The sequence below is a fragment of the Pleurodeles waltl genome, chromosome 7 (genome assembly GCF_031143425.1).
Source record: "Pleurodeles waltl isolate 20211129_DDA chromosome 7, aPleWal1.hap1.20221129, whole genome shotgun sequence".
Classification (NCBI taxonomy): Eukaryota; Metazoa; Chordata; class Amphibia; order Caudata; family Salamandridae; genus Pleurodeles; species Pleurodeles waltl.
In genome coordinates, this window is record NC_090446.1 from 238,214,254 (window position 1) to 238,236,342 (window position 22,089).

Below are 22,089 nucleotides of genomic sequence, written 5' to 3' on the forward strand. Positions count from 1 at the left end.
ATAAAATATAATGGTACACTCAAACACACTCAGGTGAAGAAGTGGTCATTCACATCTTGAAATAGGACAATTCCTTCATCTTCACCACTGTTGTCTTCATTGGGCATCTCAACATCCTCACCCGGTGGCTCTTTACTATCTCCATCATCCGCAATGATTTGCATGTTCCATGCATGATATTGTACAGCTTGTGGTGGGCAACCATGATTTGACACATCTTATCAGGTGAGTAGAGGAAGGCTCCACTGGTCTTATCCAGACACCAAAATCTGACCTTCAGGAGCCCAAAGGCCCACTCCACTGGCTTTTGTGTTCTTCCATGGGCCTCATTGAAGTAGACTTCCCCTGGCATTGTTGGATTCTTCAGCGTTGCTAACAACCATGGCCAGTTAGGATACGCTGAGTCTCCTACATGGAAGAAACTAAAATCATATCAAGCCATTGTACATTCCTAATCTAGGACTGAAGCAAACGATGCACAAGTCATATTGTACTTACCAACAAGCCAGGCCCTCTCATCTCCAATCTGTGACATTTGCAGGGGTATTGTGCTGTTCCGTAGTACAAAAGAATTATATTTTGACCCAGGAAAGCAGGCACACCCAATTGAGATGTATAAATCTGGTAAGCAGACAACATGCACATTGATGAAATGGAAGTTCTTCCGATTATGGTAGATATGTTCCCTGGCTTGTGATGGCACCAAGGCAATATGTGTGTCATCAATTGCTCAACTTCATGTGGTAGGCCACCCAAATCATACAATTCTCCCTTCAACATTGGCCAAATCCTGAATGCTTGTAAACTGAATGAAACTATGATGTGTCCCTTCAATGAAGCAAGAACTTCTCATAGCATACTACTAAATGTTGTCTGTGACATGGCTCCAGATACTGCCACAGTGTATTGAAAAGATCCAGTGGCCACAAAATGATGGATTACCTGAGTTTCACTGTTGGTGTTATTGCTGTTGTATTCCTATTGTGAGGCAGGATATCAGGCTCCAGCTGGTGACACAAATCCAGTATAGTTTGCCTAGTTAATCTGAACTTTTTTATCATGTCCCTTTCCTCCAGGCCCGTAACGTTTGGAAATGGTCTTAAGTCTTGAGGACACTTTCTTCTACCCATCCCTGGGTTCATATATCTTCATGGAAGGAAAACAAACTATCACTTTAAATTGTCACAAAAGACCTTCACAATCAGCACACATCTTATATTTTAGTTAGATTACTGTTCTTATTATGTCATATATGTTGCCATAATTTTAACACATTAATGCTACTGCAAATCTAAATGTTTTACATGTATGACATTTTTTACAGGTGGTATGTAAACAATATATTTTAAATGTATTATTTTCACATTATTATTATTATTTTTTTTACAATTACCGTCAATGTACGTACAACATACTCCATGGCACTATTGATGTCAAACACAGTAACAGTTGATTTTTTGGATGTGTCATATTTTGGTAAAAACAGTATCATATGTATTTAAGATATGCATACAAATTAGCGACCATTTTGAATGCTGGTGATGCACAAAAAAATTAAATATGCACAGTTTCATGTCCTAAAATGGTGGGACCCTGACCTTGCCATCAGAACATTGACTAATCCACAGCCATCAACAGAAGTTGAGCAGGTAGTAGGCAGAACACTCCGTGGTGAACACTGCCACAGGCTAACATGTGTGATGGCTATGCACAAAAGCCAGTGGCTGTGTCCGTCTCCACCACTTACTACATATGCCATGCACTTCTACATGGCATCAGGAATAAAGCTCACTTGCCTCCTGACACTGCAGCCAATACCTCCTTGATGTTTGTTGCTCTTACCAACTTCAGGGAGCCAGGATCCTGGGCAACACAAGTGACAGGGCCCTTGCCTTCTTAGCTGAGGAATTGGAGCTCCTCACCAAGGAGGTCCTTTCCCTGTACAACCAGCTGTACAGGTACCCAGAGAAACAGGTACATGTTTGAGTGGGAAATGTTTGTCAAAGTAGCTTGTTCTTCCTTTGTACACAGGCTACTTTGTCCCTTTTTGCTGATGAGTAAAAAGCTGAAATTGGAGTTTAGTGAACTAAATGATTTAGCGGCGTACTGAGTGTTGTTTGGCAATTTTAGAATAGCCCGTACATTGAAATGAAAAGTCACCTGAAAGAATTAACTGATTTTTCAGTGCATGTTACTCACATTTCCAAATTTCATTAAACAAACTACAGGCCTCGTACTTCGAGTGTCTTGCATGCACTGTACTACTAGATTGAGTGAAAACGTACAGCCCATGTTGAAATGTGAGAAATGTAAAGTACAAGAAGAAACTTGAAAGTTATGAAGTTGTCTGATGCTGCTCTGTCAAATGAATGTACAGTCCATATTTTGGAATAGGAGTATCTTTAAGTTTTAAACATGCCATGGTGCCACATATGTGAAAAGGTATTTCCTGTGCTGCCAGTCTAAATTATGCAGGTTCTCATTCAGCCATTCCGTGGCTCATCACTACACACACACTTGTTCATATATCACCCAAAACCATGCTCTTATTGACACATGCCAGTCCTCCCATAGTCGCTGTATGTGGTGTAGCCTATAGTATCTGACTATTAGAGGAATAGGCATGAAGACAATGTAGCGGTTCATGTGGTTATGCATACATAATGTACAGGCTGTTTAGCTTTGATTAGCGCACAATGAGTTGTACTAACCTGGAGTGGGGCTCACTATATGAAAGCTTACATAGCCCTGGCCTAGATGATGTTTGTGTCCTAGATTGGTAACATGAGGAGAAAGAAAGTAATTGAGGTACTCCTGCAGATTAGTGCTTCCTAGGAACTTTTAAAGGGTTATAAAAAAAAATCTGTACTGACTTCTGGGAACCATCCAGTAACATCATTGGGGTGCCTGCTCTCTGCCCCATAGATACCCCTTCCAGAGGAGCTTGATTTTGGCAGTGCAAATAGAAGGCAGGGTCTGGACATACAACCCATGCTTAAGACATTTAGGCTTTGAGCCTTCGGGTTTCTTTTGCTAATATTTCAAATTTGTGAGAGATTTATCTCATTTACATAGAAAAACTATTTTACTTTGACAATACCTTTGCCCTGGCCTTATTTTATTTTTGTTACTAATTGTTTGCTGATTATTTTATTTCAGCTAATGTGTTTGTCATGCACTTACTATCATTTGTGACAGTGACAATGACAAGTTTACATTTTTAGATAGTTTTACAATGTATACCTTAGTGTTGTACATGTGTTATGGACATGTCAGTTTTAATGCAAGCATGCAAAATGTTACTGGACACTTGCACAAAAATTATACACATTTCTGTTATTATGATAGGAGAGTGCATGTGTGTTTATTTTAACATGATGTGTCAATAATATACACATATGCCCTGCATGGGAAACCTGACACTTTACAGTTAATTGACATCTAATATTTGTCATAAATTAATACATCCCTGACATGTTTGCAGTTCAGAGGTAACATTGGTTGCACATTCTGTATACACCCACTTGTAGAATTTTGTAGTGCAATTGCTTCATTATCATGGATTTCAGTTGTTACTAATGGGTAAATAAAATAATGAAATACATTGATAACTAAAAGAACATTGTGGTGTTAAGATGATGTTTATAGGAACAGAAAATAAGACAAACATTATTTGTAGAAATTTGTAGAATTTAAAGTGCAATTTAATAAAACAAAATTGTAGCATAGATACATTTATAAGTAACAGAATATGTGACATGAACATATACATATTTTCAATAAAACATTGCAACATTTCTTTAAGGTTTTGTTTTAGTATATTTAAGTGTATTTTTGGGTTTGAGACATATCCACTAACATTTTTTAGTATTGATGTAGGGTATATGTGGATTTTCGTATTTGATAATTTATGTGTGTTTTGTGATGAGTAACGTGGTAAGACATTCTAGTAACTAGTAAAACTTCTTTGTAGAGGTTTTGGATATATATATATATATATATATATATCTATATATATATATATATATATATATATATATATCAACAACATTCATGAAATACTTCACGAACGACCGCACTCCGGGATCTCATATTTCACAAATTAATTTATTCAGGCTCCGTTAACTTCGTTTACAGCTCAACAATCACCTGCCTATATATATATATATACACATTCTCTCAGCAAATTGCGGTGAAATGCAAACTTTTACTGCACCTTGTCCATAATGTGCCTTGACTTCCAAGCGGTATTGATCACATGAACGGCATACACGTACAGAGTGATTTAAAGCAACATAAATATACCATGAATGTAAACAAAGGACAAGTGTAATACTATAATGATAAGGGACTCAGAAAGTCGGTGGTCATATTGGAGTGGCATATTCTCAGTTATAAATCCAAAAGAACTAAGGACCTGATTAAGAGTTTGGCCTAGGGGGTTACTCCATCACAAACATGATGAATATCCGCTCCTCTATGTTACAATATCATATCCTATTGGAATCATAACTGAGTTTTTGTTTGTACAGGGTACCATCAAGAGAAAACTATTGATGGAAACAAGGAGGCAGGTCTTTCCTAAAAGAATCTCAGTATGTGAAATGAACCTCATGGCTCTGGCTTTAAGGAACTGCTGGCATTCTTGTATCCCCTTATCATGTTCTGTGATGGTATAGAGTGCCACTATATTTAGGGTAATCAAAACATACTCATTAACCCAGTTGAGGTTCTCCATTTTCCCTAAAAAGTCTTTGGTATCCCTTACACAGGAAGGCTTGAGACAAAATCTCTAAGGATAAAAACAATGTATTTAGAGACATTCTCTAGAGCACTACCTATCAAAGAGACAATTGGTCTTTCTGGGGGATTCTGTCTGTCTTTGTGAAGCTTAGGGAAAATTTAAAAGACTGGCAAATTGGGAAATTCTTGATGTAGAAAGCAATATTCCTCCCACTGTAGGAAACCTCTACCCTTCCAATCAGTATGTCTTCCCCATATTCATGCAACAACTTTTGGCAAAATATTCTCTAATAGAATCTGGTGTCCGCTAATCAGTGCATGACCTCCTTCACATACATATCCTTAGACATTAGCACACAGTTGGCACCCTTGTTAGAGGGATGAATAATGAGATTAGTCTCTTGAGCTTGTTGAACAAGGGACAGTTTGTGCTGTGTTGTAGCTCTGGGGGATTTGTTGTGGTTCAACTCAACAAGACCTTTGTTGACCATGTCATGATAGGTATCAAAATTATCATCTGGCATATTGGGAAGAAAGGTAGAGTTAGGCCTAAAACCACTGGTACGGGCATGGTCATAAACTATACCCAAGAACTCTAATAGGAATTAAAGGTCCAGAGAAATATTCTCCTCACTGCCACAGGTTTCTAATTCATGCAGAGTCATTATCCGATCTGTGTTACTAATCTTCAAGTCCCATCCTGACACCTGTCCTATTATTAGGCTTTACATTCTCACCTTTAATTAGATACAATTTCTTGAGTTTCCTCCCAAATTTAAATAACTCAACCCTCATTTCTGCAGAATTAAAGTATCCAGAGAGGCAAAATGACAAACCTAAGCAAAGAGTAGTCTTTTATATATCAGTCAAAGTTCTATTAGTCAGATTAACAATAGTTTTGTTTAGCATTTCAATATCCATCATTATTTAGAGTTGGGGCTTTTTGTGCTTGTTCATATATGCCCCCTTCCTCTTTCTCCTCTGTTCCCACTGGTAGGCTCTCCTTCACCTCTACCAGCTCCTCCTCTGCCGCTTACTCTGCGCCCTTGGTATCGAGCGTGGTTGTCCCTCATGCAGCCTTTTGGCCCCGGAGAAGGAGTCAATTCTTGTCTAAAAAAGTTGCAGGTTTAAAACTGCATTCATTGTCAGATGTATTCGGCTTGATGGTTCCTGAAGTGTTTGACTCGTTGCCAGTCACAGTTCCAGGTTCTAAAACAGAGGTCATTGTCTGATTCATTACATTAGTTTGAGCTAATGTTCCTGCATTGATAATGTTGTCATATCTATGGTTGAATGTAAGAATGATGTTGTTTTAAGTGTCATCATAGTCCCTTTGGAGTTTTCTCTTTTTTCTAGCTTGTATATCTTCCTCATGTTTCTCCATGGACTTTTCATGCCCAATTGAAACTGAACAATAATGTCATGTTCAGGTCTTGTTTTTAGTTCATCTTGGATTGATTTAATATCCATCAGTATCCCCTCCCTGTCAGACCATGCATATTACAAGGATCTCCAACATGCGCTTCAGGGTGGTTGCTGAATTTTCTGCCCACTCCTCCAGTATCTTAGGGTTGGGGGAGTTATAGGAGGGAACAGTATAGATACCAGTCCTCTGGGGGACATCTCCCTGTCAATATAGTTTTGTAGGGAGGTTGCATCCCACTATTGTGATGTTTCTGACCTACTCAGTTTCTCTAAACTCTTCAGGTTTTAATTCAATTCCACTTTCCTGTTAGTATTAGATGTGGTCTAGAGGGTATTATTGCGAACAAAGCTTGGGCTGCTGCCCTTCTTTCTATATTTAAGTCACTTGCTATGGTGCAGTTTTTAATACAAATGTGCATTATTATGCTCTAATGTTCCTTGTTCCCAAAGGTTCCCGTTGCAAACAATTTGTGCCACTGGCCAGACACATTGTAAGGCTACTACAGGGCACACTTCCAATACAAGGGTGAGTATAGAACGAAGTATGACCCATTTGACATTCTGTAGAGACGTGAAATGCCCTATGACCCACAAGTCGGTGGACGCCAAGCCGTAGAGGCTGCATGCAGAATCCTTGCCCAGTATGTGCTTAAGTCCTCAAAAATATAGATGCTGTAGAAGGGGCCCCTCAATTTATATAACATTGCAGCATGCTCCTTCCAGAGCCAGGAACCCCAGAGGGGTGGAGTGGTCGTACCAGCAGAGCACACTGGAATCAAATCCACAGAAAGCAAAGCAAATGAAGACACTCTGTCAGAAAATTGCTGTGAAATGCAAAGTTTTACTGCATCATATCCATAACCCATTTCGACCTTCAAGCGGTCTTGATCACATGAGCGGCGTGATTCAAAGCAACATGAACATAACATAAACAAAGAAGAAGTGTAATCCCATAACTCTAAGGTACTCAGAAAGGTGGTGGAAATATTGGCAAGGCATAATGGTATATATATGTCTAAATAAACCTTTGGTTTAATCATCGTGGAGTGCTGGAAGCCTTAATTATTTTTTAAGGTGTTGTGTTCGTTAAATATATATATATATATATATATATATATATATATATATATATATATATATATGTATCCATCACTAAAAGGCCACACATAAACGTGCTCTCTTGCTGCCGGTGCTAATGACGGAGTTTATGACCACAACTCCTTGTAATTGCTCACCAAAAATAAGTCATCGCGCCCCGGGAAGTTTCTTTTCCAGCTTTTAATTGTTTCATGAACAGTGCTTCCACCACTTAACGCATTTCGACCTAACCAGGACTTGATCACAGGTAACAAACATCTCCCTCCACCTATTTATATAGTTCCTATCAAAAGTCTATACCAATGCATTCTGGACTATGTAGTTTTTAAATGGTTGCACTTCAAATGTGTTTTGGCTTTTGTTTCTCTTTTTCAAGCCATTTTTTTCCACACTGTATACCATTTTTTGTTGTTTTCATTGTGTCACTTATAATATTCATACGTTCTTCCTAATTATATGCTAACAATTTAACATTTGAGTACAAGATATGAATATTCTTCAGAAAGCAATCACATATCATCAATTAAATTGATCTAGCAGTGTGTTGTCAAACCATGTCTTTTTCTTATCATCTCTTTTATCTCTCACTCACTTCATAATTGGCCTACATTTTCACCATTGTTAGTTACATAACATCCAGTTTTCAACACTTACAATTGATTACTATAGAGATGTGTGGACGGATGACGTTGTTGTTTCAAAATAATGAATTAACTAAGTGAATGATTTGGGTAAGAAAAAGACATGGGCATGGGTGTCCAAAACAGAACCCCATCCTTTTTTATTATAGCCCCAGGGAGGTGGTGATCACAGTGGCCTTGCTCATAAAAAGACTCTTAGGCACAGTGGTGCCTTGTACATGCCCAACCATGAAAAAGAACAGGGAAAATGGACATATCAAAACAATCACCTCAAAATTGAGGAGCAACATGAGCACCATCTTCACATGTATCTGATATAATCTAAAATGATTGATCTCATTATAAATTCTGCACAAATATCAGGGCAGCATACCCATGGATAACCAATAAATATTTACCCTATACAATCTGGCATGAATAGTACTAAGCCAACAGAGCATACATAAAAAATTGTTATAAATGTGAACAACCTTGTTCTCTCCTATCTTCCTTTTCGTGATAGGCCCTAAGATTGTCATTGTTATACAACTTGTGCCCACATTTAATTATGTAATTTTTGTTTTTTCAGGAACATATGTTGCAATTTTTGGTTTTCCAACTAATTTTGCCCACTTTTATTTCCATTCTTGGAAATACCTCATTTGTTTTAAAAAAAGTTTGGGGGTTTTAGATGGTATCAATATATTTAATAATAAGTAACCTTATTTAGGGATTTTTTATCTTTTATCTTTGGATTACGTTTGCTATTTAGTATTCTTTTCTAATGTATCAAAATGGACTGTGAATATCATAATTGTATGGTTATGTACTTTTCTTTGTATTTGAGAGGTATTACATATATATCTAAATAGTAAGCATTCACACTTACCAATATTTAGAGACCTGATGAATACCAAGAAAAATGATTGAGGTATGGGTTTACCAAAATTATCTCATCCATCGAGCTCTGGGTTCGAATTCTATTTCATCCATAGAGCCCATCACTTAGATTCCTCAGATTCCTACAGGGGGAATTCAGAGAACTAATATTTTCCAAATATCTGCCATCTTTGAAGGAGGCCAAGAAACTGCAATAGTTTGGTACAGGTGAAGGGACTCCCAAAACAATGAATTTATGGGATGTCACTTCTTTACTCTTCCATTGTTGGATTCCCACACATTCAGAAATAAAATTGATTCATGGAGCTCATTTGGTGTTTTTACTCTTGTTTGATGTTTAAAATGCAACCACTGGTTATAAGTGAGCCTACGTGTACAAATTGTAATTTATACCCAAGTTTAACCATAGATAGTAAGGGGCAGATTTATCAAATTTTCATGCAGCGCAGCACAGTGTAGCAAGCCACCTTACTACTCTGTGCCGTGTGAAAGGAAATGGCAGGAATGCACTACTAGTAACATTATACAACGCATTCCTGTCCTTTCTTTGTGTTGGTATCTACAGATTCTACAGCTTTTCCTTTCACACTTAGGTCCTCATTTACAAGCCTTGTGGCACAGGGCGGTAAAGCAAGTGTCTTGCTGCAACATGCTGCGCCTCTTGGAAAGGGCAGAAATGCACCATATCTACAAGATACGGTGCATTTATGTCCTGTGCTGCCTAGTGCCAATGCAGACACCATTGCAGAATGCAGCATACATAAACTAAGAGGAATTAAGATAATTCTCCAAGTTGTGTCACTTCTATGCCACCTCTGACTTGTAAATCTAGGAATGCGTCAGATTCCTTGGCATTCCATGGGTGTTGTGTGGGAACACCCATGGCACTCTACTTTCCTGCAGTGTTATGCAGGTAAGGGGCCCATATTTACAAGGCCACGAAAAGCCACACAAGGTGGCTTTGAGTGGCCTTGTAAATATGGCCTGGCACACTGCGCCACTGGAGCTTCAAAGAAAATGATGTTCCGGTGGCACATTGTGCAAGTATGGCTTAGTAAATGAGGCCCCTAATGTACTCAAGCAAGATTGCCTCATAGTTCACTTCACAAAAATCTCTAACTTTGCAGTCAGAGAAATAAAGTAGACACCACTGTCCATGGTAAAAAAACAAGCAGCAATTGTCCAAAGACATAGCCTGATGTCTGACCTCTAACTTTGAACACACAGCAAATGTGACTAGATAGCAACAAAATCGTGAAAGTATATTTATTGTTCATTAACCTTCTGAACTCCAGCATTGTTATTTTTGTGGATCCTACAGCACTCCCGCTTCCACACTCCTGATTCCAGCTCCGATGGTTGAATGGACGCAGTTCTAAGTAAAGAGCATGCTTACTGGTAAAACATTAGCTCCTGTTATCTGACCTAGCAAAAATGATTTATGGTAACAGGACAAGTGAGGGGCAGAAAGATTTACAGGATTCTCTTGAAGACTTGCAGGCTGTTTCCACACAGACTCACACGCAATAAATGGTTGCTTATATTAATGTTACTTTGCGGCTGATTTACTAACATTTCACACAAGGTAGCCAAAGCTAAAGCCTGCACAAGTAGAGCTTTTCATAGTGGTCAGAAAACTTAGGCCCACACAACATTATGGATTGCAGTAATGACAAAAGTGTGACAGGATGAATAGGCAAACACACGCCCTTTTACATCCTATTTCATATTCAGTTAAAGAAATATTGGATACAATAGCTGTTAATGAGCAGATTGTCACGTTAGGGAGTGTATTAAAATAAAAAGGAGCCCGATAGAAATGTACTCATTACTGTACATTTAATAACAAATGTTTGGAAAATGTCCATTTGTGCAAGTTGCCCAATCCACAGTCCACTTAACACAAATTACAGTGTATTTCCCAATTACAATTAACATGTTACCCAAACCCAACTAATCATATAGCATAATCTTCAGGGATCTGTTACCTCAATCACTGCAAGCTTGAAATACCACCATGAAGACATTTGATGACACTCCACATGTGCTGTAGAATTGCTGGTAGGTGACTGCATCTGCCTTTATGAAAAGAGAAAACAAGTAGTGTTAGCTGATGAAAAATGAGCCTGAAGCTGTTCCCTGCATTTTCAGGAACCTGGATTTTTTGTCGTTGACTTCTATGTGCTCATCCGGAGAGAACACTTCACCTAATGTATTTTTTTGCTGTTATTGAGAAATAATATCTTTTTTGATTGCAGATTCATTGCACAATTGCCTATTTCATGCACAAGCTCTGTCACATGAATAACGTACAGAGTGGTTTTTATTATAAACTGTGCTATTTTCATTTATAAAAGAAGTAATTGATTTTTCTTGGCATTCACCTTAGACTAGTCTTGTACTTTTTATTTGATAATATGAAGAAGCATGTCACTGGATCATATAAATAAGACATTTCCTTCTACATTTTATGGCAGACATATTACTTTTCATAAAGATAAAGGACATATCTAAGACATAGCTTCTAGACCCACCATATTATTTGACCCCGCTGAATTTGAAGGGACCTACACCTCGCACTGATGCAGCATCACCTCCCCTGTTCACAGTAAGGAGCAGACACCACACCCAATCCAGCGACGACTCATCTCCCAACTCCATACAATTGCTTGTTTTCCCTTGTTACCAAAGTTAATGTACCAGGTGGTCTATATGACTCTATGACTGGCGCCACCCTTGCGAGTGCCGAGGGACTGTTGGGAACGACTCCATCAATGATGCTGGGGTTATCTGAGCTGTGTATCTCCCGTATCCTGACTAGAGTGAGGGTCCCCACTTTGACAGGGTACAAACTGACTTTCAACTAGAGGCACCATTTCTAACAAAATGTTATACACGAAATAACGCTGGTAACCTACAGTTGCATAATTAGCTGAGAATTACCTATAATAGACATGCAAATGAGAATGTGACTTAAGATGCTATAATATTTCAGCCAAAAGTTAGCATCTCACTTTGCAACATGAGGAACAGCTAATTAGGTGAAATCCTTTAGCTATTAGTTTATTTTTTTAATGTACAGAATTTGAAATACACAATACATCGTATTATAATATATTATGTTATATTATATTATATTATAGATAGTGGAAGCATCTGATGCACTCTAGTGAGCACTCTAGTGACCTCTGAGGCTGGCCCGAGCAAAATCCTGCATTTATCATCCCCATCCAGTGGTAATTCTCTCTTCCATGCTGCTCAGGTTACCTGCCTTCTCAAAGGTTGTGCGGGCTGAAAAATGAGCACTACCTCTGTTTACCCATCTTGAAGGCACGGTGTGATGACTGAATCTGTGGCCTAGAGCAAGATCTTCTAGGATGTGGCCACGCCGCCAAGTAAAAATTGGGCTCTGTGGTGGTCGACGTGCACAGTGGTTTGGAAGTACTGCTCCCCTTCATCTCCTGGGAACATCCTGGAGCCCTGGCTGCTGGCCTCTGGGGAGGCTCCCTTGCTTCTTAGGCAGATACTTGAGAGTGAGCAGCACAGAGCTGACTACCCCATGCGGAGGTGAGACCAGCCGACCCAGACTGAGCTCCCGGGCATCCTGAAGGTCTAGCTGCTGCCCATGAGGTGTGTGCTCTCTCTTTTGGCTTGATCTGCTTCCTGAGAGAATTGGCGGATGAGCGCCACTTGTACTGGGCACTTCCCGTGTAATTCCCTGTCATCACAGGGATACTGACACAAAAAGGTGTGGAGCCATGTTGGGCCTTACTGCCCGGTTGTGTAAGGGTATTGGCAGCTTCTGAGAGGCCTGAGGGGCTGATGGTGACTATGCAGCACATGTGCATGTGCCACTATGAGAGCAGTTCAATCACAGCAGAGGACAAATGGTTCTCCAGCCCACCAAAATTGCTGTTGGGGAGTTGAGCCACCTTGATTTGTACTTTCCTGGGAGCATTGCAATGAGATCCTGTTAACACTGCCCCCAAAATCCAGCCCCTGACGATGGCACCCTTCCTCACAGTTCATCTGGCAGCTTGTGCCTGGCTTGTTGTTTAGTTACCTGCACTAATTACACTGGCATAAATGGGGTCTAGTGGCCCCCTGCACATGGTTTTCTCTTTAGCGCTGATTAACTGGAACTGGGTGCGGACACTTTGAGGGGAAATGGTTGCTGGCACCTTATATCACATCAGGGTACCAAGTTGTGCGGATACCTTCCTGGGCACTGCTTAGTCTACTTAGTGCCTGATCACCCTGTAGCTTATGTAATAATCAGTGTTGCATTAATGACGCTTGCTCTAATTATTACCCCACACAGCCACACCCCCACTGCGTTTCAAGGGGCCTTAGTGATATTCAGGATAGGATTACCAAACCAGGAGGGAAACGTTGGTCTCAGCCTATTCATTCTTGGATCACCCCTGCCACGTTAGGCACAGTGATGAGGACAATTAATACTCATGCTGGCTGGTGACCTGCAGATGTGACTTTTTGGCAGAGAGTACATGATTCCTGTTGGGGGTTGAAGCAAAACAGACTTTGCCGGGGTATGGTAATGACCTGAGTCTGAGCACTGGTGACTCAGACAAAGATCCATTTTCCGCTCTCTGGCCAATGGATTGGGAACATGCACCTTCTTGGGAAGCAGAGTGTTAACGTTCCATGCTCCCTTTTTATCTCAAATGAGGGGCCCAAGCTGACAGAAAATAATGGTAAAACCAAAATCTGCAAAGGCCCTATCATAGCACCTTAAAGCCCCCGACATCATCCTCTGTCTCTGCTGACCAGGCTCTAGACACCTTGGGCCATATTTATACTTTTCGACGCACAACTGCGCCAACGCAGTTGTGCGTCAAAAAATCTAACGCCGGCTAACGCCATTCTGAAGCGCCATGCGGGTGCCGTATTTATTCAATGACTTTAGCCGGCGTTAGCCGGCGGAGCTGCCTGGTGTGCGTAAAAAAAAATGAGGTACACCAGGCAGCGCCGGCGTAGGGGAATATGGAGCTTGGGCGCCAAAAAATGGGGCAAGTCAGGCTGAGGCAAAATTTTCTCCTCAACCCGATTTGCGCCATTTTTTTTTACTCCCAACCCCCATTAAATGACTCCTGTATTAGCAAAGACAGGAGTCATGCCCCCTTGCCCAATGGCCATGCCCAGGGGACTTATGTTGGGCATGGTCATTGGGCATAGTGGCATGTAGGGGGGCACAAATCAGGGCCCCCTATGCCCCCTATGCCACAAAAAAAAAAAAAATACTTACCTGAACTTACCTTATGTTCCCTGGGATGGGTCCCTCCATCCTTAGGCGTCCTCCTGGGGTGGGCAAGGGTGACAGGGGGGGTCCCTGGGGGCATGGGAGGGCACCTCTGGGCTCCTTCCGAGCCCACAGGTCCCTTAACGCCTGCCCTGACCAGGCGCTAAAAAACGACGCAAAAGCGGGCGTCATTTTTTGCCCGGGAGTGTAAATACGGTGCACATGCCTCGGAGTCACTTTTTTAGACGGGAACGCCTACCTTGCATATCATTAACGCAAAGTAGGTGTCCACGCTAAAAAATGACGCAAACTCCATGGACTTTGGTGCTAGACGCATCTAACGCCAAAGTATAAATATGGAGTTAGTTTTGCGTCGGAATTGCGTAAAAAAAAACGACGCAATTCCGGCGCAAACAGAGTATAAATATGCCCCCTTGAGTCATCTCAAAGAAACTCTCCATGCATACTCCGACCAGTTCAAAAAGAAACTTCAAGCCAGCATGAACACTAAAACAAATTTGGAGACCAAGAACTCATTGGATGTGAACTTACTTAGGACTGGTCATCGAAAACGGATGGACAGGGATGATGAGGTGGAATCCACTCTGACAGCCTTAAGGCTCATAGTGCAAGAGCTGCAGATGCAGTTGAAAATTATGAGGAGGAGGTATGTTCCTTACACCCAAGGGCTGATGATGCTGAAGAGTGCTCTAGGTGAAAAAGTTCTGAGGATCCCAGTCTGGAGCTCTTCATCAAAACATGGCTGATGGAGACAGTATTGGCAGAAAAAGTACCTGAATTCTTTTCTGTCGAAAGGGCATACAGGATACCAGGCAGGCCATCTCCTCCTATGCCCATTATAGCCCTACTTCCTAATTATCGGGACCATGACTTGGTGCTGCAGCAATTTTGTGTGAGGGGTCCCTGGCACACGAAAATGCTGTAATCACGGTAAATCCTGATTCCACAGAAGAAGTGCAGCCTCCCCATGGTTTCTATGGGAGAGTCCAGTAGCGCCTTTGAGAATTAAACTTTAAATATGCACTGCTCTTCTGAGCAAAACTTAGGGTAGTCAAGGGCATCTCAGAGGACGTGTGGACTTGGCTCCACACCAAGGGATTACATTAGGCTCCTCCTGACAGGGAATGGCTTGTGCCCCAACCTCGACGATGAAAGTGAAGAACTATAAAGGCATGAGCTTCTGTGGATCAAGTGGTGGCAGGACAGGCACAGGCGGTTACAGAGGCTACACAATGCAGCTTGAATCTGTCTGGAGAAAGAACAACCATCAGAGTCTGGCTTTGTGTCCTAGATGGCTGCTGTCCACTGAGGTCTGAAACTTGCCCCACAATGAGCTAATGACTTGTGACATGTGCTCCACTGGGCCCATCAAGCAAATGCATGAGCATTTGAACTGCTAGTGCAACCGGACACCTCCAAGTTACGCCCCTGAGTTCAGAGTAACCTGGATGCTCAGGCCATGGTGCTGTTGGACTCTGAAGTTCAACACTCCAAAAAGAGATTCCAAAGTGGAAATGTTTTGCCTATTACACAGTGCTCTTAATTTTTGTTTATTTGTAGGAGGCGGATGGCCGGTGCTCAAATGTCACTTGATCTGAGGGGGAACATTTGTTGTGTTATTTTTGTTGTTTTAGGTCTGTTTCAATGGCTTCTAGGTGTACAATTGAGCATATATGGTGTGTGTATTGGTGGTGGCTGGGGTTCCAGTACTTCAGTGTGGGCCGTGTTGGACAAGAGATGCACAGTGATTTGGGACACCTTTATCAACACAAAAGGATGATGAACGGAGTGTTGAAACCTTTCAAACACTTACTCAAAGTCACAGATCTGGGTTTAATCCATTGTTCTTTTGATCACCATGCCACCCCAGTTTGGACCCAGCCATATGCAAATCAGTCTTGACCCTGTTCCCCATGGGAACAGTCCTGCCTGAACTGCCAGGCCAGGTCCTCGCTGGACCGGAAACAAGCATCCTGGGACCGGATTCAGGGTATCACCTTTCATCAGCCAGGCTAGCTTGAATCCAGTGGCACAAAAAGTGGGTGTTTTGGGACATCAACTAGTCACTTGGTACACTTACTATCATTTCACATCATAGGAACATGCGCAAATGGTCTTACCCTGAAATATAATGTGATCACATGGAATGTGCAGATATGCATTGCAATGTTAAAAAAAATGCACCTGATGGCTGCAGAAATCCAGAAGATCCACCGAAGTGGCGGGGGCAGGTCTATGGCACAACCTCATTGGTGTATGCATGAGAAGTGCTTATATGGATTGCACCAGGGGTCCCATATGTAGTGGATTATTACAGTGCAGATGTGTGAGTAGATCTGTAGTACAGGAGGGTGGGGATCTATGCACAAAACAGTAATGATTCCCACTTTTTCAATTCTCTCACACCTGTACTTTTCAAGGACCCCCAAACTCCAGGTATTTGGGGTGGGGACTTCAATTTTGTTCCTGATGTAACCTGGGACTGCCTTCTCCCTCCCCTGTGCAGTACAACATGCATCAACATAACACAACACTTCCGCAACTGGCAGAGTCAACAGTGCATGTTTTAAGTGTGGTGCCTGGGTCACACAAAACACTCTGAATACTAATTTTATTCCCCCAGTCATAATATCCACACCAGCATGATTGTTTGTAATGACAGGCTAAGTTAAAGTCTCAGAATATCTGGCCTCCACTCTTTCGGACCACTGACTGGGGTTGATCACACTTGAGAATTCCCACCTGGCGGTGACAAACTCGAGCACTGCTTGACCTCCTTCTTTTTGGGATGATCTCTCAAAATTCATTAACCAATATTTTGATCTCAATAAGGGATTCACCCCACTCAACGCTCTGTAGTCGAACCCGCACAATGTGGCTATATAGGATCATTGCATGGCTGAAACAAGGGTGCTCTTTCACGTGTTACAGGATGAATTGATGAAGATAGAGAGGGACTGATGAAGATATAGAGAGAGCTGTGCCCCTTGGAAAGCACGGTGGTCGCTTGTGAGACAGGGGTAGAGCATCTTGGACAGCTCCATACCCAGTACAGGAAGGCAGAAACACAACTGGGTTGGCATGACTATAAATGTTGCCTGGTCATGTTGCATTCGGATGCGGATCGGTCGGGCAGGTTACTGGTATGGCTGGTCAAAGCAAACCAGCAACACACTCCTATTAAAGCCCTCAGATGTGAAGATGGCTAATTAATAGTCATGCAGACTGATATCAATACTGCTTTTTGGGACTACAACAATGCCTTCCGTGGAACTATTTGTTCACCTGCTCCTGATATGATGCACAGAATGTTACAAGGATTCATGAGCAGACTGATGATGCCTCATCTGTCCCCACTTCCGAGAGAAGACTTGCGTGAAACTATTCAGTTGGAGAGGATTAGAATAGCCACAGCCCATATTGCCCAGAATAAAACACCGGGCACCTATGGGCTGCCAATTGATTACTATGTCATGTTCTCCACCCTCATTACTCAGCACCTTTTGGATGTGTTTCAGGATGCTAAGTTGATAGGCCAGCTTCTGGGCTCACTCTGCGAGGCGTTGATTGTGGTCATCCACAAACTGGGACTTCACCCCTTAGATGTCCTATCATACTGACAATTGTCCCTCCTTAAGTCATACCTGGGAGTAATACGTTCTTCAATATTGAGCACCTCCTGTGAATTATCTCTTGACACCCCATCGGAGGCACATGGCGGAGTCTCTAGACATCAAAATAGATTTTGATGTGTTGAGCTGAGACTTTTTTATTGGCCACTCTGAAGAGTATATTGATCACACCAGAGTTTCTGGGTTAGATCCACATGTTGTGCTCAAACCCAATATCTAGAGTTTTCACTGGCCAGGTGGTCTCAGGCAGATTCCCTATCCAGAAAGCACTACGTAGGGACCAATGCTTTTCACAATAGATAAGAAACCGTTTTCTAACAGTCTACATATGCCAGCACAAGACTGAGGGATTTGGGAACTTGATACCTATCATATCATGATGATTTGTGCTGATGAAGCATTGGTCTTCCTGCAAGAGGTTGAGACCTCCGGTCTGAATCTGATGCGTTAATAAATGATTTTGGAGTTGCTCAATTGGCCTAAATTTTTCCTCTTACCCCAGTTCCTGTATCCCACAGAGATGCCTCAACGGAACATCGGCTCAAATGGTGTCATGATACCTTTAAATATTTGGGCATTTATATATAATACACTGATGGGCCCTTAGAGAAGGCAACATGAGCAGGGGACTATGTTTGATTCACGGATCTCTCTCCTTCTGCCATTCCTTATCCAGATCCCGTGGGGGGCGAGTGGTGATTGCCAAGAAGCTAGTACCATCCGTTTGCTGTATTGTTTGCAGCACTTCCAATAGTGCTCATCAAAAGCATTTTTTAGACAGTGGGATGGATTCCTGCTGGACTTGAGTTGGAGGCTGGGATGACGACGGTTAGCTTTCGTCATAACACAGAGGTCCCTGTGCATGGGAAGGTGGGCTTTGTATGGCAAACTTTAAATTGTATTATGCCATGGTGTAGCTTTAGTGGCCACTGTGTTCGTTGGCTGTACCTCCTTGGGCTGAACAAGAAGATGGCCAAAAGGTGTTGGGTGAGATGAGTGTTTACACCTCTTTGACAGATCGCGATTGCCAACTGCAACTCAGTTGAGCCTAATGGTGGTGGTGGTGGTGCAGGATCGCTGGTATCAGTTTATGCATAGTAAACACTCCCACATTCCTTACTCATCGGCAACACTGCTGGGACAACTACCAGGCATTTGCGAATTGGCAGTGAGGTATAACATGACCCCATGTACAGAGGCAGGGATTGCTACAGTAGGTGTTCTTTTTCATGAGGGAGCCCTTAGGGCCTTTCAGGACATTATGGACACATATAACATCGGGCCAGGCCACTTTTTGACCTACCACACCTTCCAAAGAGTTATGTGGAACATTTGAGGAGTCGGGGATACAGAACTGTCCCTATCACCGGTACTACAGGCACTCCTTATCCATGGTAGCACATGCTGAGCTGTCTCTTCTATACTTAGCACTTGCATCGAGTACTTTAGGAGGCATAGGGAGGGCACTGGCTAGATGGAATGTTGTCCTTCCATAGCCACTGATAGGCAAGGCTTTGGCTCAGGTGCTTCAGCATGTAAAGGAGGAAATCCTGAATTCTACTTAACACAATAAAATTACACAGACCATGCACATCTTTCCCCCATGCCTATCATTCTGTATGTGGCAGCCACACCAGAGTTCCAAGGGTGTGGGCTGCTGGAGGACAGTTTTTACTACATGGTATGGGAATGCCCACTTCTACAAATGAAATGGGTGCAAGTGACAGCCCTCATTGATGAATTGGTGGGACACGCCTTGGAGCCCACTCCTGATCCTGTCTCCTGGGCCTTTGTCCCAAAACCAAGGGGTACAAACATTTATACAGGTTTTAGACCTCACATTTGTACTTTTCAGAAGATTGATTGTAATGACATTGAAGGCGCCCTGACTTCTCAACACTCAGAGGTGGATACTCATGCTGCTACCGTGGGCATTGGCGAAGGCCAATATTTGCTAAGTTGTGCAATAGGGCAGTGAACAGAGTGAGGGAAGGAACTGGGACACATATCATTAATATTATATTGAGGCCAAGAATGACACACACCTAACTTGAAGGGTACATTCCTGGACTGCCAGAGTACTACTGACCTACTGGTTCCCTCTACTACATAATGAGCCCCATGCCCCTCTTGGTCATGAACATGTGTGGGGTATCCATCAGCACCCCTCACTGCAAGATACTTCATTAAAACTGTTGTATTTGCAGATGTTGCTACTTAAATCGTAGCTAACAAATAGATTTTTTGTGTCCTATTGTGGACCTCATACATCACTCCCCACATGAGTCTCACCACTAAGGGGGGCAGAGCTTGCGGAGTTCTATTCCATAGAATTCTGTGGAGTTATCTAAAAACTCTGTGAAATTCCACAGAGTTCCGCTTGCGGAAGCAGCAAACCAGCTCAACCCCAGCAGCCTGACATTTTCACAAAGTGCCTAACCTTGCTTCCCACGCTCTCATATCATAGATCCTCCGGGAGGGATGTGTGCTTGCTGGTAGTCACACATTCATAAAGGCAACACTCCCACCTTGTGCCTAATGTTCACCTCCCCAGGGTCTGAAACCCCGGAGGATCTATGATATGAGCGTGTAGACTCTAAAAAGTATCTCGGAAAGACATCGGTACCATTGGGTATTATTTAACTTTAGTTAGTTGTACCACACCACACCACATAGCATTCAGTGCTATTGCCTTTACTAGGAGTAGTCAATCAAGGAGTGACATTAGGGAGTCCACCCTGGTCCTGAAGAGAAGTCTAGGGATAAGACCCCAATACATGTAGACCAACCAGGAAGTAAGGTACATAGGCCCTCATTACAACCCTGGCAGTTGGCAGAGAAGCGGCGGTCTAACAGCCAACAGGCTGGTGGTAATAATTTTGGAGTTATGACCATGGCGGTTACCGCCATGGTCATCCACCACTTTTCCGATCAGACCGCCAGGGCGGAGATGATCGCTGGGCTGGAGACATGGGTCTCCAGCCCGGCGGTCGTCACAATACCGCCTGCGGTATCATGACCCGGCTGACCCATGAAATCCATGGCGGTGAGCACTATCAGTGCCAGGGAATTCCTTCCCCGGCACAGATAGGGGTCTCCAATAACCCCACCCCCACCCCCACCCCGAGTCCTTCCCCGACACCCCCCACCCCTCAGCCACCCCCCAAAGGTGGCAGGACTCCCCCTCCCCACCCCCAACATCACATTACAGATTCACACCCGACACGCACGCAGGCACCACCAACACACATACCCGCACACACACCAACAAACATGCCAACAGCCACACACACAGTCATACACACACACCCACATTCAGACATACATGCACACATCCATACAGACATACATATAGACAGACATGCACACATTTCCAAACACACAACACCCCCCACATGCATACACGCACTCACACACCCCCTCTACACACTCACACGCACACCCCCATGCACACACACAACACCCCCCACCCCCTCCCCTAACAGACGATCAACTTACCTGGTCTGTTGATCCTCCGGGAGGAGACAGCATCCATGGGGGCTGGCCCAGCGCCAGCACCGCTGTCAACAGAACACCGCCACGCCGAATCACAGAACGTGATTCGTGGGGCAGTGTTCTGTTGACGTGGCGGTGGAGGTGGAGCAACCTCCACTTCCCCGCCGACCAGTATGGCTGCTAGCGGCTCTCCATCCGGAAAAGGACGGAGGGCTGCCAGCAGTCATAATGCGCCCAGCGGAAAACCGCCTGCACTGGTGGTCTTCAGCACGGCAGTCCCTCGACGGTCTTGTAAAAAGACCGCCGAGGTTGTAATGACCCCCATAGTATACCCCACCTCTGACGGCCCTTTTTAACCATACCTGCCCTTTAAGAGACATATTAAATTAGCAGTACCACCCAGAGGCAGGTAGTTTTCACTCACCTAAGACCCCACCACTCCTATCCCTCTCAAAATCCACATTGATGAAACTATAACAGTGTTCCCACATATTCCTCCGGGTGTAGCAAGCCCCATTCTGCAGCAGAATGGGAGAAAACCCAATAATGAAGCATGCCACCAAGGGGTAACCCTGGTGGGTGAGGGTTTTTTATACACAAAAAAACATTTTCTTTCTCTTGTCCACCCAGTGGAATCTGTTTGGGCTGAGCCTTTTTGTAATGTTATATAGGCTACAGGGAGGACAGACTCAGCCCTACAAAAACCTCCTTCGCCCTCTTTTTTATTGTATATTTAAAAGGTAGGACCTATGCTGGTGTGTTTTCTATGTCCTGATGCTAAAATACTGCCAAATTCAGTTTCACAATTGCAAGGTTAACACGGGTTTTGCTTAAATTATCTTTTAAGTGTTGTTTCCCATTGGGAGCAGATATGAATATGGAGTTGGGGGTCTCT